The following is a 24,003-nucleotide window of genomic DNA, read 5'->3' on the forward strand; positions in this document are numbered from 1 at the left end:
GGATACAGAGAAGGGAGGGATCAGCTCTACTTACCTGGGAATCCACGGAGATATTCCTGACAGTGGTCAGAGTTTGCAGTGCTCTAGGAGAAAAAGAAATTTGGGAAGTCAGATCTCACATTTCAAAGCCACACCACTCATCTCCCTCACACCCACACCCCAGCACAGGCTCTGGAGTCAGGCAGACAAGGAATTGGGTCTTACCTGTGACTTAAAGCCTCAGTTTACTCAACTGTAAAATGGGGGACAATATCAATAATAGTAGCTTCCTCACAGAGATGTTGGGAAGACTGGATAGTATATAATTTGTGCAATGAATCTGGCACACACAGTAGTGATATTTTAATAACAACATTTATTACTTTCATTTTCATTTCATTTCATTTATTACTGTTATTTACTAACAACAGCTAACATTTATTACTTTCTTACAAGGTGCTTGGCATTGTTCTAGGGCCTCAATGGGTTAACTCTTTGATACTCTGAGGTAGGCACTATTACCACTGGCGTTTTGCAGATATAGAAAATGAGGCGCCAAAAGGTGAAAGCACCTGTCTCATAAAAATATACAAGGGGCTTCCCTGGTGGCGCAGTGGCTGAGAATCTGCCTGCTACTGCAGGGGACACGGGTTCGAGCCCTGGTCTGGGAGGATCCCACATGCCGCGGAGCAACTAGGCCCGTGAGCCACAACTACTGAGCCTGCGCGTCTGGAGCCTGTGCTCCGCAACAAGAGAGGCCGCGATAGTGAGAGGCCCGCTCACCGCGATGAAGAGCGGCCCCTGCTTGCCACAACTAGAGAAAGCCCTCGCACAGAAACGAAGACCCAACACAGCAAAAGTAAATAAATTAATTAATAAACTCCTACCCCCAATATCTAAAAAAAAAAAATATATATATATATATATATATATATATATATATATATATATACAAGGCAAGTGATGGAGCTGGGATTCTGTGACCATCTGACCACAGGGCCTAGACTTTAAACCACAGGGATATCCTGCCTAATTTATCACAAATAAATGTTAGTTACTGTTATTATCATTATTGTTTCTGTAATGATCTCCTTTCCAAAACATAGCCTGTAATATCCACACAAGCCCAGGGAACTCACCATTCAGCTAGTAACCACTTAGGCACAGAGACCGGGCTCCTAAGTCAACCAGGCAATCACTCACTAAGTCAACAATCTCTTCAGGCGTTCCCTGAGAACCCCTCTGCATCCGTTGCTCCGTTAAGCACCGCATGGGGCTTCAAACGCTCTGGTCACTGATCCTGCAAAGTCAGCTCAGCCTCCATGAAACAACCGGGGAACGAGGACAGGAGGGAGCACTGGGAAGGACGGGACAGGACCTCAGGACGCTGGATGCTGTGCCTGGCTTGGCGCCATCTCTCTAGGTGACCTTTTCCAAGTCAGCTGACCTCTCCGGTTTTCATCTTTAAGTGAGAGGACTGACCTAGAGGCCCTTAAGCCCTGAGATTCGAATCCACCATTCTATTCTGACTCTCTTGTAATCAGACTCCCTTGCCTCCGAACAGTCCATTTCTGCGAGAATATATGGTAACCCTTCATTTCTCTAACACACTGACTGGACACAATGCCAGGCACTGTGAATAGCGCCCAGGGTTAAAACACAAGACAAAGCCTACACTTTGTAATGAGCTCTGAGAGCACGATGAAGTCTCACCACGGGAAATCTCGGGAAGAGGGCAGCCCTTAGGACACCTGCGCGTGCCCAGTGGGCCCCCATCGGGGCTCTGGGTGTGGCCCCGAAGGACTCTGCACCAATCTTAGGACCCAGGGTCCCGGTGTCCCAGGTGCCCAGCAATCTGGGAAGGGGGTGCCATGCTAACCTTATGGGGCAGATAAGAATGTCTGTGAAAAATAAGGCACAAGCCAGACAACCAGGGAGATGCTTGAGCTGAGGGTTAGGTTTGTTTTCTGAAAGTAATAGTGTTGTGTGCAATAAACCAAAGAGATGAGAACTCAGCCGGCACTTAATTACTTGACTTTCTTCACTTTGATAAAGTATACCAATGGCCATTTTGACAGCGATCTTTTATGTATGTGTATGTGAGTGCGCACGCGTGCCTGCTTCTTTGCAAAACACTTCGACAAAAGATGCTACCGACTTTATTTAAAGATCAGTTCATCACACTTAAGATATATTTGCTTTTACAGAAACTCCTTGGAGGGAAATAATTCAGTGAGTATAACACTTCCATTAAAAAGAAACTGATTTTAAAATGTGCTTTTCAAACTCTGACAAAAACAATTCTTTGCTTTTCTTTATGTACCACAAAAGGCAAACATTGTTGTGTGGACAATGTAACAAATAACATGAGTTGTCAAATGAGACATTAAACATTTATTGATTTAATTTTTAATAAAGACTTTTAAACATAACCCAAAATGTCCATCAATCTTTGACATGGGAGGAAGTAGCACTTTGGTAAATTCCATCTCCTACCACAACTGAAGTCGCAGAAGATGTTTATGGTTTTTAGAGAGGGCAATGACGGTATTCTTTACAGGATGGTCAAATATTTGCAGCATATAACATTGGAAGGCACAAAAAGGTAGAACATAAAAATGTATTATTTTGACAGGTATTTAGGTAATGGATACACCCTCTTTGCTATGTCTCTACCAAAGTACCCAGTGCATGGGAGTCTACAGAGAATTTAGTTCCTAAATTGGCTCCAAAAATGTTTTAAGCAATGGCAACATTGTTAGAGAACATGAATAAACTTCAAGGATGACAGCTCTGAGGAACAATACCCTCTTGGATATATAAATTATAGCTTTCTTAAGCCTAGAAAGAAAAATAAAATAAAATTTTATTAGTGATCATCCCCGGGGTGAAGAATTATGAGTGATTTTTTTCTTCTTTATAATTTTGTCTGCTTTCCAAACTTCCTATAATGAGCACGTGTAACTTTAACAATTTGAAAAAAAAAATCTTTTTACACTCTCAAGATTCCTGATGTAAAAAGTGAAAAGGCTTTGGAACCAGACAAACTTGGATTCAAATCCCTGCTTATACCCTTTCTAGCTTGGTGCCCTCAGATAAGTTACTCAGCAGCCAAAGTTGAACATGAAACGGAAATAATAATACATGCTTAAAGCATCATTTTGACTGTTAGAGGTGAGATATTGTACATGCTTAGCACAGAGTAGGAGCCCAATAAATGACAGTCACTCTTCCATTTATAGTACACAGGCAAGAGAAGTTAGGCTCTTCTAATAACAGTAAATAAATTTGTTGGTGTTTATAAACTGATGCTTCAGGCCGTTTGTTTATGGAAACACTGAGTGTTTACTACATAATTTTCAGAAAATTTCTAACAATTAAAAGTTCAGAAAAAGAGTAAGTAAGAGGCTTCCACCTCACTCTCCCTTTCATCACATTGATTAGATTCCTACAGTCTGAGACTCTTGGGTTTACTGGTATTTGCCACTTTGCGGCTGTGTTCAGAAATCCTCTGGTTGGGATGGGAGTTGGGAGAATGGGTTACAGTGAACACTTTAGAGAAAAGAGAAAGAAACCACAGCTACCACAGTCAAGATCTTTTCCGTATTGTCATTCCTTATGATGAAAGTGAGTAAAATAAACTATGGGATTGCTTAAATGAAGGGCGAGGGACTAGATCAGAGATTCTCTGGCTTTTCTTTTTTTTTAATGGTAGTTATGTTGATATTTTCATCCTATTCGTGTGAAAGTAGTTCAGTCAAGTAGGTTTATGATAAAATACATGTACCTAACAGAATATGGCTGGTGGGGGTATGTTGCCCTTGGTTATATGTTGCTGTACCTGACTACAGCAAGAAATATTGATTTAACTGGCCTTAGTATCAAGTCAGGTATTTGTTGACACATGGAAATGAAAAATATCAAGGAAAAGCTTGATATATAGGTCAAATCCCATTTCAACTCACTCCAAGGGACGGTCCAAAGTCTTCTGCTGCCCTAAAATTGTGTTCTGAATGATGCTTGTCCCAATCATAGATTCTTCTCACTACAATGGGATTTGCTACATAAATGAATACTGGTATAGATTTTTAGGCAGTACAATTTATTGTAGAAAGTACAGCTCAAAAAAAAAAAAAATCATGACATACTTAACCTCTCCCTCTCTCTCAACCCTGGAGGCATATTTTGCTTTCTACCTGAGGTGTGAACTGTTCTCTCCTTTTCAATGTTTGATTGCTTTTTGTTCCTCTCACTTTGCCTAGTACAGAGCAGACGCTCAAAACATAGCTGATGAAGAAATGAGCTGAATGAAATGCGGTACCAAAGCAAATAAGGGAAATTCAGAATAGTTTCCTGAATAGAAGGAGAAACAAAATTTAGAAATTGATTCAAGATGAGTATAGCAAGCAGGGTTAGCATTCCCAGCTAGCGGGCTCAAGGAGTCCGGGGCTCCGTGGGCCCTCTGTTGGCTCCCTACTGCTAAGTGTTCATGGGGGTCTGTATAAAACATCCAGCACTTGGTTGACCCACACCCCGCCGATCTCCGAGGAATGCCACGGAGACATTTCAGTCATTAAGTACCTGAAGCACCTTCATAAGGGTCCTACAGTGAGCCCAGGCTGGGGTGGCCAATGAACAAATCCTGTCCTTTTAAAGGACAGGGAGAAAGGGCCACCACGACCACCTGGGAGGCAAGGAAGGGAAGGCAGGTTAGCCGGCAGCAGCCCCAGGGGAAAGGGAATGAGCGCAGCCCCTGGGGTGGGATTGACTCTCTGGCAGCCTGACTCAAAGGCAGTTTCTGAGCCCTTGCCTACGTTACCAGGGGCTGGGGGGAAACCACAGGAGACTTCAGGAAAGTATGCGTGATGTCCAGTGTCAAAATTCCTAACTTCTTCTCTTTCATTCTCCCCTTTGGCAAAATGATTGCTTTAATAATCAAAGAGTTTCCTATCATTGTTTATAATGCAACCCTGTTGGAATATGCTTTTCTATCTGATAGTCTTTTATTGTGAGCCTTTTTTTTAGTTGAAAGCTAAAATAATGCATCAAATATACAAGTTTTGCTTCTATCTTGGAACAACATAATAGACCTAAATGGCTATTTTTATAAAGGTCTGTACTGTGTTCAAAGGAACCACCTACTGATGCCAAGGGCTTCCTTCCCTCATCGAGGGATGTGCCACGGGAGTGAGTAGTTAAGCTCTGAGAGATGCCAAGCTCGCTGGGCACTGGGGGCTTCCTGGGCAGAGAAAGGGCCCGTCCCTTTATTATTGGATAGAGTATAAGCAAAGAGTTAGGAGGGTCTGGAGAGGTTAGCCCCAAGAGTGGTGTATTTTTACATATATTTTACAAATATTCCCATTATTCATTTGAAAATATTTTAAATGGTAAATCGGCTTCTCCTTGGGCAGCATGACCTGTGGCCATTAATTAATAACTTGGGAGCTAACCATGAAAGCACTTTTGAGTTCACCCACTGGTTTGCTCAATGCATTTAATCCTCCCTATGACCTTTGTGCAGGAGTCATTATCTCTGTGTGAGAGCAGAGGGAGCTGAGGCTCAGAGACAGTAAAGCACTTTGCCTAGTGTTAGACAGCTACGGAGTGCGCGCTGGATGGAGCCACATCTCGGATCCCATCCACAGATTCACACCCATCGTCTTGTGCACAGTTCTACCTACTCACTAGCTGTGCAGCAAGCCCAAACTGAACTCGCTGGGCCCTTCCCACCTGCAAACCACGATGGGGCACAGACTCTCCACCGGCCAAGCTGGTGGGCGTGCTGTGTCGATACAAACCTTCTTAGTCTTTGGGCTACGACGGACACTGTTTCTCCCTTGTAAGAACTAAAATGACCGAAGGAACGCTGGGACACTTCTAAGGCAAATGTGTAAGCTCAAGGGCTATGAAAATTCAAGAACTCAAAAACCAAAGATAACTTTCTTGCCTAGACAAGAGTTGGGTATGAGCTCTGCAACAAAGTAGCTCTTGGATATGAAATATTACTACTAGGGGTTTTTTTTCTTTCATTTTTACTAAGAACTGAAACCTACAAAATGACAAACCAGGATTACCCTATTAAAAGACAACTTCAATTGCTCCTTTGTTCTAAGAAACTGTGTGTTGGGTACTGACTGGCAATACCTTATACCTTGATTTTCATATTAATTATGCGTTTTTCCTTCAAAAATTGACTGCCACACTACACGCTGTGAGTCAGATTTGAGAGCTGCCAAGATAAATGTTCCGAATGGCTGACTTTTTAAAGACAACCTGTCAGTTCACCAAATAATTCTTTGGAGGTTTGTCCCAGTAAATGTTATGTCTCCCCTATACCTATACTTATACCTATAGCAATTGTTACAGCTCTTTCCTGATGTAGCATCTTACAACTAAGGCTAAAGATTTTTCCTTTCAACCCCTAATATACAAGTAATGAAACTTATAACCCCTTTTGACAGCATCAATTTACTTTGGCTGTTACTGTTTAATTCCTATACTGATTTGTGTGAAATACTCTGATTCCTAGCGAGATAAGTAATTCTGGCCTAGTCCATCCAACTAAAACAAAGATGACTTTTGTGCTTTTGACTAAATGAATGTTTTCTTCCCTGAAGTTTGCTTTCATCAAATCATCATACCAATGTTTGATTTCCTTTAGTTAGCACCTTATTTTAATGAGGCTTGATTCCAAAACATATAAGAACATATGCACACAAGAGATACTATATTGAGTAAGCCAAGAGTTCCAGCCAAGTGTCCTATCTTTTATGTGGCACCAAGTGACATTTTGTGAAAAGCACAATGGTAACTATTCATGCCGCCAGCCTTAAAAAGATAGGCATGAACTGCCTGCCAGAATGGAAAAGCTTAAGCTTTGAAATCAGACAGCTGGCTTCAAATACCATCTCTACCACCACTATCTCTGTGACCTTGGGCAAACTACTTGTCTCCCCTCAGAGCTTTTTCATCCAAAAATAGGGGTAACAGATGTACCTCAACGGGGTTGTGGAAGAGTTAAATGAGAATTTTGAGATTAAAAAACCAAGCATATAACCTGGCATATTAAGGAGATACTAAAGAATTGATCATTTTTTTCTGCCTCTCTGTAAAATGCCATTAGTAATTCATTTTGTTGTCTATGCACACAAAAAATGTAATAACTGTGGTGCTCTTTATGACAGCAAAGAACTGGAAATGGTCTAAGCATAGGGAAATGATTACATTAAGGTACATTCACATATTGAAATGTATGCAGTCATTCCAAATATTTCTCAAATAATGTTTTTTGACAAGAGAAATTGCTACCCTAGAATTTAAGTGAGGAAAACAGACAAGAAAACCTGTATAGTAACAATAATAGCTCACATTTACTGAGCATTTACTATGAGGCATGCACCATGCTATGTACTTTACATTCATTATTTTATTAATTCTTTCAATAAACCTACTAGATAAATGCTATTATTATCCCTATTTTATAGAAGTAGAAATTGAAGTTTTGATAGTTTAAGCAATTTACAGTCACTACATGAGTAGCATAGCCAGGACTGAAATCTCCAAGTGTCTGATTGCAAAGCACTTTTAACTACTATGTCACACTGATTGCTCAGTACAAACTGCCTAGGTCCACCATGAAGCTAGTTTAAACACACACACACACACACATGTATGCACATACTCACAACTACACATACATCCATGTCTGGAAGGAAAACACACCAGATACTAACAATGACAATCTCTGGGTGGTGAAATTTTAGCTGACTTTTAATTCTCTTTTATCCATTTCAGTATTTTTTCCAAATTCAACGAGTATGCAATTATTTTTACAGTCAGCAAAAACGTTTTTCAAAAAAATCTTGTGAGAGTATTTTGGAAAATCTAAATCACTACCAAAGAGTAGTATTTTTAAGAAGCAAGAGTTTATTCCTTGACTTATTACAGATTTAAGTTCCTCGTGCTACTATTCTTTCAAATTATTTTTTCTTTCCATCCAGTCCAAGGTAAAAAGTGTGTAAAAGACTATTTTGTACACAAGTAAAACAAAACATAGGACACAAACACCATATGTATAAGTGACAGACATTTGATATTAATATAAAAGTCAAAGAGTTTGTGTGAGAAGGAAAAAAACCCCTCTTTGAATAATACAGGATTTTCCATTTAGAGAAAACACATCCATTAGTGACATGATGCCATCAGTGCATCCTCTGTCATGGTCACAGTTAGTGAAACTGTCATGGAGCCATTTACATAGACTCCAGCATGCTATTTGGACATCATTCAGCCTGATTACTGTCTGTCCCAGGAGATGTGAGTATAATGATGTGCTGGAGTGACACCTAAGGAGTGATTTCCTGTCCCACCACCAATTAGTTTCCAAAGCAATGATTCCATAAAGAGAACTGAATGATATACAAAAAAGCAATTCCTTTGAACCAAACAAGTTCACGTGAATTGAAATTATAGGTGAAGTATGAATTTACTTTACAAAATTACTTTTTAATAAATTAAAAATATTTACATATGTTTTTCAGTAAACTTTTCTAAGGAAAAATGAATGCAATCTAAAAGTTACTCCAATTCATCTCGTTTCATTTTGTAATATAGTTCTATGATTGGCAATAAGTGGATCAATAACGATAGTGCCACTAAGGCATCGGACTAAGTCTTTCCTAACTGTATCCTCTTAGAGAGCTTGGGGGCAAGAAAGTAAACACGAGTGCGAGATGATCAAACTAGTTCAAACAAAGAAACAAAAAACAGCTAACACAATTCATGTATGGATGTCAAGAAGTTTCTTGCAGAAAGATACAGGGCTCTCTCTGTCTTGGTCCACATTTTATCAATGACAGAGGAAGTACCTTTCTCAAAAAGTGTAATTGACAAATAAGTGAAAAATGTACCACTGAGAGATTGAACTTTTAGAAATTAGTATTCAAAAATGTCTTGATGGAGAGGAAAAATGATCTGCCAAAATGGGACAAAATGTAACAAGAATAAAGGTAAAGTCCTCTACGTGTGTTCCCAAGGTTAACTGCACAGATACAGAATACGGGAGAGCTGGCTTTGTAGGGGCTATCTAGAAAGAGACTGGGGAGTTTCACTTGACTTTGAATATAAACTAACAACGTGCTGCCCCTCATTTCAAATGGAGGCCAACACAGGATCTGACCAGATCAGCAAAAGAAGGTGCCCTGGACGGGGAGTTAGCTGCAGCCGTGTGTCCTCCGCCACTCAGAGAACTCAGGAGCAGGGTGTTGAGTTCAAGATGCCTCGCTTTTAAAGTGGCACAGGCAGAGTGGTGGGCGACCAGAGTGTTAACAGGATGGAGAATCTCAGCCAAAAAACTGGAACCACGTAAGCCTGAAAAGAGAAGACTTCAAACAGGAGATACAATAGCGATGGTCAAATATTTGACCACACTCAGGTGCATGACTATTCTGTGGCACTCCAAAGGGCGATAGGAGATGAACAGGGAAGCTACAGGGAGGCAGATTTCAGTAACTGATGTGCGTGATAATGAGTATTGGTCCAACCACAAATGAGACAAGGTCCAAATCTAAAGGAGTTCAAGATCTAGGAGCACTGCAGGCTACCGTGGGCAGCAGTCCTCAGTGTCACAAAACTGTGACCACCTCATTCTTGGCAGGGTTCGAACGGCAGCTAGCTGACTGGGATACTGTGGAAGGGATTCCTTCTTCTGGGGGGACCATTAGGCCACAGCATCCACTATCTCTTTCCAGTGCCCACCTTCTATGCTTTTAATTTCACATCAGTAAAATTCACGAAGATACTCAGTGCATTTATGTAAGCAATAGCTAAATATGCCTCGCCTTAATAAATGAGAAATAACTATAAACTTAAAGACAATTCAGGAGATTCAGAAGGTGAAATCCTACCAAAGTTTGGAAATGATAAATTAATGTTGTCATGACAACCTTAGATGATATCACCCATTGCAACTGCAACAGTTCTTGCTCTGGGGCTACCAGAACAATAAATGAGTTTATATATTCAGTGCCACAAACCAGCACTAAATACTATTTTTAATGCTTTTATTTTTAATTTTAGAGGTAGTAGGTTTATACTCTCTCCTTGAGTATTCTCAGGTTGAATATGACACTATACTGAGGCTGTGGTATTGCAGTGGGGCGATCGAGATTACATCAAGAGCCCAGGAAGTCACTGGCAGCCCCCTGCATGTACTGAATCCAGTCCACCATTCAGGCTTCACAGGAGAAATGAGTGAGAAAGGACAAAGACCTTCTAGATCAGGACATTAGCAGTCACAGTAACCAGCATAACATCTTCCACTTTCCCCTTTAAAAATTATAGGGCTGCCTATATTTTATCAATGACAGAGGAAGTACCTTTCTCACAAAGTGTAATTGACAAATAACACTTGTAATATTTGTATTATTATTATATTATTAACACTTGTATTATTTGTAATAAACACAGGTCGATCATAAGCGGCAGTATGTCAGATCAGACTATCTTACTGCCGCTTATGGGTTTCCTCGGTTATATATTAGCAAACACTACAATACAGGAAAGTGAGCCCTCACTGAGGACAACACTGCCTCCAATCAAAACCATTCTCTCCTGAGTATACTAAAGCTTTTTCCCCCTTCTTGTAAGTAACAAAGGCTACAATAAAAGAACTTCCCAAACACCCACAGTTAAGGAAAGAATGGCTCCTACAAAGTAAGTGTGAAATCTGTCCCTGGTATCTAATTTGTATATGAATCTTCCTTTTCAGGGTATTTTAGTGGCTTCCTTTATCTATAATTTATCAGCAAAGAATAGAAATAAAAATTTATTTTGATGGCAGTGCACCTGACTATTCAGAGACTCGAAAACTTGCTTTGTTTATTCTTATATTACCCTGGCAGAGGATGTAAACATGCCTTTTTTCTTCCATGGCTTCATGTTGTATTCATAATCCCAGATGAATATTTTCACAAATGCAAACCATTAGGCAGGACAGGCCTTAAGCAGAATGTGAAGGCAACCTCCTTCTGGTCCTTTTTCACCAGGGATGGCTGAATTCTGACCCTCCTGGTCCAGGTTTCTTACCTCCTTCTTATCAGTCTCAGGGAAGGGTCTATAAAATCATTCAGTCTAAGGAGCACATGTCTGACCAGTTTAAGTTACCACTTTCATAGCGTTGCATTTTAGGCCCTGGTGCTGGGCACTTTATACCTTGTTTTATTTAGTCGTAAAAAATCATAACAAAGCAAGTAGGTATTATTAATTTCACTCCATAAATGAGAAAACTGAGGTTCAGGAAGATTAAATAACTGGCTCAAGTTCATTACAGCCAGCCAATTACATGAGTCAAAACCAGGCTTCTCAACCATCAAATCAAATCTGTTTTCCTTCTCTTCTAAACCATACTGGTCTTAGGAAAGAGAATAGAGTTTTTATCACGCAGGCTTTTGCATATTAGAGAGCAGGAAAGAGAAGGTGTTGATATTTGAAAAGCCCTTTTGAGCAGAATGAATTCTGAAATCACACCATAAAGGCAGCCACTTTTCTTGCCCACACTCAACACCAGCCTTCTCACAGAGAACAAAGAAGTGGATGTACCATAATTTAGGAAAATCAGCCCTATACTTGCCTTCCCCTTCCCCTCCCAAGTTGCACATGTGGTACAAATGGGACCCAGAGACCAGTGGGGCAGCCAAACAGTGTTTGGTGTCAGGGGTCTGGAATCAGGGAAGAGCCAGTATCAGGCAAGCTCTTCAATTCCATAAATACCTATTAAACTAGCTGAGTTTCCTGCCCATTGCTGGCCGGTGTTATAGAAGCTTGAAAGGGAGCAGTAGGCACTCACTCTAGGGCTTGTATCTCAGAGGGAAGACTACTGGCTTAAGAAGGCTTGGAGATATGCGATAGGATCCTTACCCAAGGCAATTTGAGTTTCCTACACAAGACCTCAAATCAGGACTTGGAAATGTGAGAGAGAACCTGGGGCACAAAGTGAAAATGTGGTACCCAAGAATGAGACAGTTCTGGCTTCCCAGGTAAGGCCAGACAGACTGCATGGTTAACCCAATGGAGAGTCACTCGGGTACAGGTGGAAAGGAGTTGTAGCTCCTGCCAAGCGCCCAAACTGGTCCCAGATCCTGCAACTGGGGGAGCAATCACCACACCAGGGTGGTCACCACTTTCTCAGGCCAGTCTCTGTACGGGTATGACTTTCAAACTCTTATTTTTAGCCTAAGAACCTTTCCTCCTACCAGAATCTTATACTAATGCCTAATATGTAAAAGCAAATCAAAGCAACTGCCCAGGGGCCTTCTTCTCAGGACCAAAGGGTTCAACAGAACACAGCACACAAACCACCAGGAGAGAGGCGCTGAGTCCCACAGCCTATCAGACTCACCCGCACCTGATTCCTGAATTTTTCCCGTGATACTCATGGTTTCTTCCCCTCACCTCCAGGTTTCTCCCTCCTGCTCCATCCTGGTAAGCTCTGGTTTCCCATCACTGGTTGGCTTTTCCACTTGAAAACAAAGCTCTGCATATCTCTAAGGACATATTATCTTCTGGGTCCTTGTGACAAGGTCCTTGGGACCCTGAGGAAGGTCTGTATACCTTCCTCAAGCCGTCTGGGCCAAATGATCCACAGACTGCTGCCCTCACTGTCTTAAGGCATAACTGAGGAGTACTAGTTGTTGGGCACGTCATTTTGTTTGATGCGCAATGGCTTTATCATGTACATATTATTGAGGCTCAAGACAGTGGAGGACCTGGGACTTCTCCCACTGGGAAAGGGTCCATGGCAGGATGGGGGAATCTCAGAGACCTAGGTGTGGCTCTTGGTGTTTTGTCTGTACCTCACAAGCAAGAGGCTTCCCAGGACTCCACTTGCCCTGCCCTAGCTCCTCCTGTCTACCTCAAATCCTCCCTCTAGCACACAGTATCCCCATTTCCCTCTCCTGATGGTGACTGGGTGGGCCTGGCGAGACAGATGTGCCAGACGCGTGATTTTAGCCCCGTGCACACTGTATGAAGGACTCCTGGCTGTAGTTTTCACAAACTGTCTCTCTGATTCTGAATTTTATCTAAAGCACTTTAATATCTGTGGACTTAAGAAACTGAGCAACTGCTGCTTCTCTATACCTGTAGGGCTGACTTAATCATTCAAAAAGTTCCTGGGGGGCTTCCCTGGTGGCGCAGTGGTAGAGAGTCCGCCTGCCGATGCAGGGGACGCGGATTCGTGCCCCGGTCCGGAAAGATCCCACATGCTGCGGAGCGGCTGGGCCCGTGAGCCATGGCCGCTGAGCCTGCGCGTCCGGAGCCTGTTGCTCCGCAACGGGAGGCCACAACAGTGAGAGGCCCGCGTACCGGGAAAAAAAAAAAAAAAGCTCCTGGGCTTGGCTCATACAGGATGCATCTCCTGGGAACAAGGAGATGTTCTATAACGATGCTGTCCAATATGACTATTATGCGAGACACACAGGTAGTTTAAAATTTCCTAGCAGCCATGTTAAAAAAAAAATAATATAAAGAGAAACATGAAGTTAATTGCAATAATATATTTTGTTTAACCCATTATATCCAAAATGTTATTGTTTTAACATGTAATCAATAAAATTTGTTCATGAGCTATTTTACATTCCTTTTTGCATACCAAGTCTGAACCCGTGGTGTATTTCACACTCATAGCACATCTCAGTTTGGACTGGGTGCATTTCAAGTGCTCGGCAGCCACAGGCAGCTAGTGGCCACGGTACTGGACAGCATAGTTCTTCAATCTCTTGTCTGTTCCCATCCCTCCTCTCGTTTCTCTCCTGTAACAACTCATTTCCTTTAATAGGGATGCTGTGGGGAGGGGTAGTCAGTGGGGACCTGGATCATTAGAGAAGACTTTGATACACACCCGAAGGGAGAGCCCAGATCACAAAGGAGCTTTTGTGCCAGGCTAAGGATCTTAGATTTTATCCTGGAGAAACAGTGACTCTGCTGAAGGATTTTAAGCAGCAGAGAGTCCATGATCAAATTTGCCTTTTAGAAAGGCGGCAGTGTGGGGAAGGGATTGGAAGCACGCCAGGCAGAAGGCAGGGAGACCAGTTACAAGGCTACTGCAGTAACCCTCAAGAAAGTGATGAGGGCCCGAACCTAGGCGGTCGTGGTGGTAACGGCCTAGAGAGGTGAACGCAGATTCAAGGGTTTGAGAAGACAGTTTTTACACAGCTTAGTCATCAATGAAAAGTACGGGTTGAGGAAGAGTGAGGATCCTAGAACAGCTCCCGGATTTTAAACTTGGTCAAGTGGATTTCATTAATTGAGGTAGAGAACACAGAAGGAATATGCTGGCTGCAGAAGTAAGAGTTCTGAACTCCCTGAGTTTAAGACACCTGGAGCAGATGTCAGAAGAGTTCGGAGTTGCAGATTTAGGAATCGATGGCATATAGGTGGTAGCAGAAGGAAAGAGTAGGTGAGCAGAGGATTGAAGGGGGAACCCTAGAGGGTACCGAGGTCTGAGAGGAGGAGAGGAACCAGCAGAGAAGTCTAATACAGAGCAGTTGGGCAACAGGAAAGACATCAGGAAAGGAATGACTCAGAAAACAGGTGGGCAAGGTTTCAAGGAGTAGTGATCAGTAACACCAGAGACTCCTGCACAATGAAGCTGGCGGTCTGCAGGACAGAGGTGGCCATTATGAGAGGACAGGGCTGTAGAGGGTTGGGGAGGTGTGGGTGTTGTGTGAGGACCTGTTCTTGAAGGAGCTGCCTTCTAAGCCCAGGAGGGAGATGCAACGTGACCAGACCAACAGGGAAGGGGCCGCAGGGATTTTGTTTGTTTTGACTTCTCTTGTTATTAAAGAACGGAAAGGCTTATGAATGCTTATGCGAGGAGAGAGAAGGCTGGTTGAGATCCTGAAGGAAAGCGAGATAATGGAGCAAGGTCCCTGTCCAGACAGGTGAGCCTCTGACTGGAGGAAAGTAAAAGGTAGAAAAGGAATGAGGAAGAAGGGCCTGCCATTTATAAGGAAGATACAACGTGACCATTGCAAAATGACTTTTCTTTATTTAGAAATATATGTGAAATATAATTACAGGTGAAGGCTTTTTTTCTTTAATAGCACTACACATCATGTATAAATTCAGATAAAAGTCACTAGTTTTCTGGAGCTCCAGTCGTGTGGTCTTGGTGTATTACCAAATCTTTCACATCCCTTTGGACTTGGCCTCCACATCACCTCAGGGGACGTTCATCACTGGGAAGGGCCACAGCGTGGTATATAGCTGGTGGCCTCTCTGATTGGTCGGTGTCTGTGCCGAACTGATAGGTAAATATTTCCCGTATCACCACGAATTACCTTAAAGGGTGGTGTAAGAAGAAAGCCACTGATGAACTCTGCAGATTGATCAAGCTATGTAACTTCCTAGAGCCCCCTCCTTAAAAGGATACATAATCCCTACCTTGCAAGATAGCTGTTAGGTTTAAATGAGATGATCACTAAGTGGTGGCCATCAGGATGATGACGATGATTGTATTCACTTCGCTCTGAGTTTCTAGGAATTGCGTGCTGCTGTTAATGAATTAGTGCTTGGCAACAATTAGCATCTTGATCCCCCAAGGAGAATTAAAGACTCAATCCTAGCGTTAGGAAGGGCCCCTAAAAATCCTAATGGCCATCTGACGTTTGCATCCTTTCTTCATCCAGTACATATTCAGTCGCTGCCCTCCAACTGCCTGGGCTGACACCTGCTCTACAGTGTGCTCACTACCCAACCTTCCTAGGCTTCAGTATTGCCTGTAAGTAAAATGGGGGGGGGGGCAGTAGCACTGCTCTGAGGAAGAGCAGAGATGATGCATGTATTGAGACATTGCCTGGTATATGGTATAGCTCATGCTTAAATACATTTAATCATGGCGTCTTACCGCCTCATGAACTAGCACAGTCCATAACAGGACCACCTTCCTTATACCGACCCCAAATCTGTCTCCCTGAAACTCACACCCATCGGTCCTAGTTTTACAGTCCATGGAGTACTTATACAGAGTCAGAATCTGGGAACTATAACAGTATGTTTACTCATTTACTGAGCTCTGCTAGGATCACTGGGCAGGGTCCCACAGATGGCTGGCTACTTGGGACCACAGTCAGTGCTGACCTCTTCCTATTTACGTTACTATGAAAGTTTCCATCTTCAGTGGTGTTTCCATACCGCAGGAGACCTCTTCAAGCATTCTAAGGCAGTTGGGTGCTACCCAGAAACGCACCAGTTATACGGCTTACAAGACTTATTTTGTGCTTTATGTCATGGTCAGTTCAGCACTTGGCACCAAAGTACCTATTTCAGGTCTCCGTATCTCCTTTAAGTTTCATTACGGAACACTGCAGACCACCAGTACCCAGGAGAGTCCCAGTGGCATTTCAGCTTTTGAAGCAGTGGTAGTATATTAGAGGACTGATGTTAGACTCAAAACACCCTGCAATGCCTGGCCTGTGTTCCTCCCAACACTGCTGCCCTTCCCTCATCTCTATATTCCCAATAATAGCTATTGAAATCTGACCCAAAGCCTTTCAACAATCAGCTCAAATAACTGTCACTCTAGGAAGGTCCCCACCGCCCTCCAATCTGAAGGAAATTTTCCCTTCTGAGCTCTCTTAGACCTTTGTTTCTGAGATACACGTGTTATTTCTCCTGCTGGACTATAAACTCCTTCCTGGCAGAAACAGTGCCTTGTACAAAGTGAGTCTTATTAAAAGTTGAAAGAACTGCATTTTGTCCTGAATACTATATGATGGGTGTGGCAATTTTTCCCTACCTCACTTTTCATCCCTAGATGGATCCCCAGATGATTTATTTTTTTAATGTACAACAAGCTTTTAAATGAAAAAGTTGGGTGGCTCTGCAATACAGTCTTGGATTTTGGAGCCGATTAGCTGAATATTTATAAAACTGAAAACTCTAACTGTTTTATGTATAAAATACTGGCATAAGGCCTCAATCCTTTCATTTTTGCTAACTAATGGGACTCAGCACTCCACCTTAAAATAATGACAGCCTCCTTAATTCTAACTCACATTGCCAGCCTCCATCAGTACCTCAACTCTGGAAAATGCCAAGGCCTCAGAATCCTCACAGCTGATGAATGGAGAGGCTGACTAGAACCACTGAAGAAAAATGGGGAAAAAACTCCTTGACAGACGCCTCCTTCAAACGCTTGTCCCTTTTATCCAATGTCAACATTAATTTCTCTGTTAACAAATATTTATTGAGGTCATGACTAGGTGTCAAGCTGCAAGCTAGGCTCTGAGGACATGATGATGAGCAGTATACAGGCAATATCAAAGCCCATCTTTAAAAAAAAAAATTCACCTTTCTAGTTTATTGATTCTATAGGTCTACTTATCAAGGGCTTGCTATGCCCAAAGCTTGTAGATGGGTCAAAGATAGCATACAAGGTATATCAGTGCCCTCCAGGGACTTGCAATCTCATTGGGAAAGCAAGAGTTGTGAACACAATAGTATAAGAGAGTATCTACTGGTCTAAAGAATGATGTAGACAAAAGGGCAGAAGAGGAAGAATCCAATGAGAGTAACATGATTAGGGCAAGCAGACTTAACTTGGAGATTGTGCTTAGGTCAGAGGAAAAAGGAAAAGACATTCTAAAAGGGAGAGCATGAACAAAAGGGTACAAAGTCATCTTAGAAGGACAGTGAGATCCAATTAGTAGGAATAGAAGATCCATGTTAGAAAAGTAGAAAATAAGGTTGGTAAGTAAAATTTGGGCAAGAGTGAGGTATATCCAAACCAGGTTGAGGGGCTTCCCCAGTGGCACAGTGGTTAAGAATCTGCCTGCCAATGCAGGGACACGGGTTCGAGCCCTGGCCCAGGAAGATCCCACATGCCGCAGAGCAACTAAGCCCGTGCACAACTACTGAGCCTGTGCTCTAGAGGCCGCGAGCCACAACTACTGAGCTCACGTGCCACAACTACTGAAGCCTGCGCGCCTAGAGCCCGTGCTCTGCAACAAGAGAAGCCACGACAATGAGAAGCCCGCACGCCGCAGTGAAGAGTAGCCCCCGCTCACTGCAACTAGAGAAAGCCCACGTGCAGCAAACAAGACCCAACACAACCAAAAATTAATTAATTCATTAATTAATTTTAAAAATAATAAAACCAGGTTGAGACGTTGGACCAAAGGTGGGGGGAGGGGAGGGGAGGGGGAGGGGAGGGGGGAGGGGAGGGGGGAGGGGAGGGGAGGGGAGGGGGAGGGGGGAGGGGAGGGGAGGGGGAGGGGAGGGGAGGGGGAGGGGAGGGGAGGGGGGGAGGGGAGGGGGAGGGGGAGGGGGAGGGGAGGGGAGGGGGAGGGGAGGGGGAGGGGGAGGGGAGGGGAGGGGAGGGGCGTGGGGAGGGGAGGGGAGGGGAGGGGGAGGGGAGGGGAGGGGAGGGGGAGGGGCATAAAAAGAATTTGAACTAGTGGAAAGAACACTAGCTTTGGAATCAGACAAATCTGAGTTCAACTCAGACTTCCTGTGAGACAATCCTTGGATAAGAATTCTAAGGAGAAGAGGCTTTAGGAAGGTTGATATGATGAAGTGCGAAGCATGGGGAGAACTCAATTACAGAGAGACGGTATGTAGCAGATTATAATCATCCTAGAATAGGGATGGCTGAGGGCCTGGGCTATCGGGGTGTGGGGAGTGAGGAATGCCAAGGAAATGTGGGAGCTGGCTTGGAAAAACTCTTACAAAGGAAGAGTTAACAGGACTTGGTGCCCGATTTTACTACTGGAATGAACGAGAGGCAGAAGAGTCTGGGATGGTTCCTAGGTCTCCAGTCTGGGTGATGAAGAGAAAGCTAACAGTATGAAGAAAAGAAAAGTCTTTTCAGTGTGAAAGGAAGAGGTTTAGCAGAGGATATAAAAAGTTGATAGGCATGCAGCTGTTGGCCTAACAACAGGACATCAACCATGAAAACTATTAAACAGGTGCATAAATGAGAATAGCGTTTGAGTCAGGACTAGAGAGAAAGATTTGCATGTATAAGGGTAAATAACACCATCACATTTAAGAATATTTTTATTAGAAAATAAGAACTCTAGCTGTTAAACAAAAATAATGGGAAGGATATAAATAGTAGAGAGAAATGCATCCTCACAGACTATTTTTCTTAGCTATGGTACTTAGGGGATCCTATCCATTATCACAACACTGAACGAATAAACTTCTATAGAAATTCAACATATGGCCTATTTACATAACAAGCATCACAACTCCAAATTAGCCATTTTGATGTGTCAAGGAAATAACACCTTCATAGCAGACTACTTCAAAAAATGGAAGAAAAAGGAAAGGTTTGTTTTTCTTCTATAATTATGTGTACTGGGTTTTTAACTGTTTGTATCGTGAAAATCACATTTCAATTGCGTGATTACACTCTAAGACAGAACAGTGATGGAATGAATTGATTGGCTGAATTATGCACGATCATTCAGAGATCAATAAACAGACTCCATCACTTAAATCTGCCCATATTATGTATCTGCCCTCATGTCCTATGCCATGCTTGTGAAAGCAACTGTTCTGTGTACAAAAATTATAACAGCCATCTGATTCAATTATCACAGTCAAATAATGGTAAAGGGTCTACAGAAGATGCCTGGGAAAGCAGCACAAGGGAGCAGTGAGTAAGCAGTATCTGTCTAATACACAACTCACTCCACTCTAATCATATGGCGAGACAGGTGGTAGCAGCTGAGATCTTACCACGAGCAACCTCAACTTCTTCCATTTATCAAACTGTAACCAAAAGTTCTTGTTCTGCCTCATGAGACACTGATTAAAGCTGTGTAGAGGTAAACAGGATGAAGACCACCTAGGTGCCTTCAACACAAAAGCCATAAATGAAGGTTCACTGATGACAACAGCACAACTCTATGGTCAGAGGCTGAGAAACTGATAAAACTTAGAACCAAAAATGAAACGTTTCTAAAGCTTAACTTTTGATGGAAAGTATTTCCATTTGCACAGCAAAGCAGGTCTTTGAGACGCTTCCTATTGGCAGCGCATCAAAGACTGAAATGGTGTGGCCTAAGCATTTTCTTTTCCTGATCATTACAGCGGTTGGCCAAGCAGCCTCACAAGCCCACAGACACCTATCCCCACAAAGGCCACTTGAAAATCAGTGCAAGCACAGAAACAGTCAATTGAAGGCTTTCGTTATGGGGCTCCCTAAAACAAAACAAATACAAAAGGAGTCTTGATCATTTTGCCTAAGTACTTTAAACTAAGTTGATTCCTAGAAAACTATTTAATATTTTCAGAGGCAAGGATTAAAGAAAGAAAGAAAATTTCCAATTAATATACTCCTTCCCCAGATGCTGAGGTTTTTTTTACTATCCTCTGAAATATTCCCTGCATTCAAGTGATTGTATTTTTATGCAAATTATCCTTTGGAGCTAGTCGTGTGTGTGTGTGTGTGTGTGTGTGTGTTTTTAAAGCCACACAAAGAATCGGACATATTTTTTGTTCTGCTGCCCCATAAAATAGATTTTAACAAAGCCTGAGTTTAATCCAAAACTCTAATTAGAGACTGCAGCAGTATTTGCCTTGTCCAAATAGAAAATCATTCCCAAAGTTGATTTTTCCCCACTTAGAGCTCCAACAAATATTTTCATACACAGATTTTTTAAAAAACACTACAATTAAAAAAAAAACACTACAATTACTTGATAAAAACTGCCCCCACCCATACAACACACTGCTTTCTGGTTGATACAATTTGATAAGGCCAATCAAATACTTTATCCAGAAGGCAACTGTAGACTTCACTTTCAGAGTATCTTTCAAAGTCACTGTATTTGTTACTTGAATATTCTTTTCTTTCTTTTCCAGAATGAAGCAATTTCTGACTTCCTGTCCCTTCTTTTCCCTGCCATATTGCACATCTGCTTTATCTCTAGAAAACAAAATCAATCATAGTGGCAATGAATCGTTCCTTGAAGACAAACTAAACCGGTCATAAAGGTTACACGACCTTACTCTTTTAAATACTGGCATAAAGCTTCTTCCTCTGCATAGGTTCTAAAATTTCAGAGTTGTTTTTTTTCTTACTTGCAAGACGATTGGTAAAAGTTTTCAATATAATATTTCTTTAAATGTAAATAAGTGAAAAACATTACACATAATATTTTATGTAAAGAAAGAGACTGTGTTTGAAGTTCAAGGTTTTTCACTAGCTCTCAACCTACAGATTCTGTAATACACTCAAAGGAAAATGCTACACAGAAAGAATCTTTACATGTCAGGTCTCCAAAACCTTGGCATCTGCTAAAACCTGGACTGCTGGGAATTGAAGGCTCAGGAAGTTCACAAACACACACACCAAACCCCCAAGAGGTGGAAACCTCCAGTTGAGAAGATGGGAGGTTTCAGTCGCATCCCCGTCCAGGTAAAGTCTCAGCCCTTCACCTCCTACGTCTGCTGTAAGTATTAACCGCCGAACAGAGTGGGAGAGAGCGGGGCCGATCTTCCAAGACTCGGAAAAGTCGAGCATGTAGAGAGAGCGGGAAGACCCTCTCGCATCTCCGGAGCCACCGCTGTCTTGGGCTTGGGCCGCTGTCGGCCGACTCCGGGTCCGCCCGCTCAGACGCGGCAGCGCGACCGCTTCGTCCCGCGGCCGGGTCGCTCGGCATCTACTCCTGTCACGCCGCGGGCAACTGCGGCGACTTTGCCGGCACCGGGGGTCGCCGCATCCTGCTCCCGCGTGGCGCCCAAGGGGCGCGGGTTTCCCCGGACCCGCGGCCCCCGGGCCGGGCGGCGATCAAGGGCGAGACGCTGCCGGCGGAGGCGGCTCGGAGCGGGAGGGGGTGGGTCTCCGTGCGCCGGGCGGGTGGAAGGGGACTCTCGCGCGGGGGAGGGCAGGCGAGGGACCGCGGCCGATTCAGATCCGGGGCGGGCGGGTCCACGTCGGAGCGCGGCGGCCACACGCTCGCCCCGGGCGCGCGAATTGCGCCGCACCCGGCGCCTCCTCCCGCCAGCCGGCTAGCTCGCCCGTGCCGGCCCGAGAAAGGAAGGACGGCGACCTCCGCGTCCGGTCCGCTCGGCCAGCCCGCTTCGGCGCCGAGCGGGGGGCCACACCCAGCGCCCCGGGAGGCGGCTGGGGCTGGGCGGCCCAGGCTGCGGATGGCGCGGCCCAGGCTCAGCCACCGTCCCGGCCGCGCAGGCCCCGCCGCGTCCGCCCGAGCCCCGCGTCCCGGCCCGGGCCCGGCGGGCTGGCGGGGAGGGGGTCCCGGGCGGCGGCGGCGGCCGGGGATCCCGGGCTTACCTCTGTGCCGAAGCGCCGTCCGCTCCGTCCCGGGCCGGGGAACAGGGATCGGGGGCGCGGTCGCCGGTGGAGGCGCGGCGGCGGTGGCTGCCCCTGCGGCGCGGAGGGCGGGCGGAGCAGGAGCCGCTGCCTGGGCCGCGCGCCGTCCGGAGCTCGCCCCGCGCAGCCGGCGCTCGCGGCGGAGGGCACAGCCGGTTCGGCCCCCGGGCTAGATTCCTTCACTGACACAACTCCGGGTCGGCCCGCTCCACGCAGGGACACTCCCGCCCCTCGTAGGCTGCCCCCGCCCGCCGGCCGGCCGGCCAGCCCGCCCCTCGGTGTCACTCACCCAGGCGCACACACCCCGAGCCGGCGCCCCTCGCTCCCGCTCGCACACACAGCGCTGCTCACGCCTCTCTCGGGTTTTTTATCCGCTCACACGCACGTTCTGACACAGATCCCTTCCCTCCACACGCCCTCCCTAGCTCCTTTCCCACCCCACTTTCTAGAAGAATCGCCGTACAGCTTCCGCGCTTTGCCTGCCCCACACGAACCTCCTCGCCTTTCCCCGAACCCCCGCCTCACTTAAACTGCCACTGTTATTCAAAGGTTTTGCCACACCCCGCACGTGTTGCAGGAGAGACATCCTCCCGTACCCAGGAGAATGAACTTTGCTCCCCCCAGCACCGTCTACAAATGCAAGATGCTTCTATTTTTAGAAAGCACTGATGCTTTCTGGTGTTGAAACAAGCTCAAAATGTAAACAAAGGTAGCCGATTCCGAAATGACCTGAAGAACCAGACATGGTACTGGGTTTGGTTGGGTCTGACCTTAGAAACGCGGCTAACCGGGAGTATCCCGGCTCCTCCCTTTCGCTGCCTTTCAGGCTGGAGGACGGGTTGCTCTAAACGTGCGTGATAACCAAGTTCCAGATAGACACCGTGGGCACCAGCCCATGGATTTCTGCCTGGGAGTACAGTAGTCGGGAGAGTAAAGGCAGTTTCTCAATCATTATTCATGATGGAAGCACTTTAGATAACACACATCTTCCAGAGGCAGTAGAGTGAAATGCAGGCATCTCTCCAGTTTTGTTTTGTTTTTTTTTTTTTCAGGGTGACTTAACCTCCCTTTTTCTCAATACCAATAACCGTTTCTCAGCGGCTCCTTGGATGTCAAAGCCCCTTGCAAATACGCAGGCCGGAGTTACTTAACGCCTCTCACGCTCCAAACTCTGAGGGACCCCTGAGTGTATAGTAGAATGGTATATCATCCGATGTTTAGGAATTCATAATTTGAAATTAGATACAAACACCTTTCTGGTAAAGTTCAAATGTTCTAACATAGTGTGCCCCTGTGGACAAAGCACAGCCCTAATAAGGGATAAAGGAGCCGAAAGCCAAGGAACCTATTTTCTTTTGTGACTTGTGGTGGTGGTTCTTGTTGCACTGGATGGGTGTATGGATCATATAATTTATTTAAAAATATTTGTAAGTGCTTTATAAGTATTAACTTATTTAATCCTTCAAACAGTTCAATCAGGTAGGTAGTATTTTTGAACTTTTTTTATAAAGAAACTGAGGCATGGAGAGGAGAAATGTTAGAGGGAGGGTTTGAGCCTACACAATCTGGCCCCCCTATGCTACAGAAAGGAAAACCTGCTTCTAGAAGCCATATTACATGTAAATATAAAGGATAAACATCATATTGCTTATTGAATTAAGACAGAAAGGTAACTTGTAAGA

The 24,003-nt window shown here is 44.2% G+C and overlaps 1 protein-coding gene across 3 annotated transcripts in view; it reads right to left on the reverse strand.

The window, feature by feature from the left end:
* The window catches only part of SPATS2L (spermatogenesis associated serine rich 2 like), a 165,291-nt gene extending 142,392 nt beyond the window's left edge, over positions 1–22,899 (reverse strand). For 2 of the 3 annotated variants that reach the window (XM_022567361.3, XM_022567356.3), the window contains exons 1-2: positions 22,283–22,564; positions 35–83 (exon numbers count right to left, since the gene is read on the reverse strand). The gene's annotated coding sequence lies outside the window, so the exon portion shown is untranslated. Of the gene's footprint in view, positions 1–34; positions 84–22,282; positions 22,565–22,610 lie in introns of those variants that run through there. The other variant, XM_022567357.3, reaches the window with a different exon arrangement.
* Positions 22,900–24,003: the final 1,104 nt, after the last annotated feature.

The sequence above is a fragment of the Delphinapterus leucas genome, chromosome 8 (assembly GCF_059928025.1).
Source record: "Delphinapterus leucas isolate spDelLeu-1000000601 "Yukka" chromosome 8, BTC_Dleu_Yukka2, whole genome shotgun sequence".
Taxonomy (NCBI): domain Eukaryota; kingdom Metazoa; phylum Chordata; class Mammalia; order Artiodactyla; family Monodontidae; genus Delphinapterus; species Delphinapterus leucas.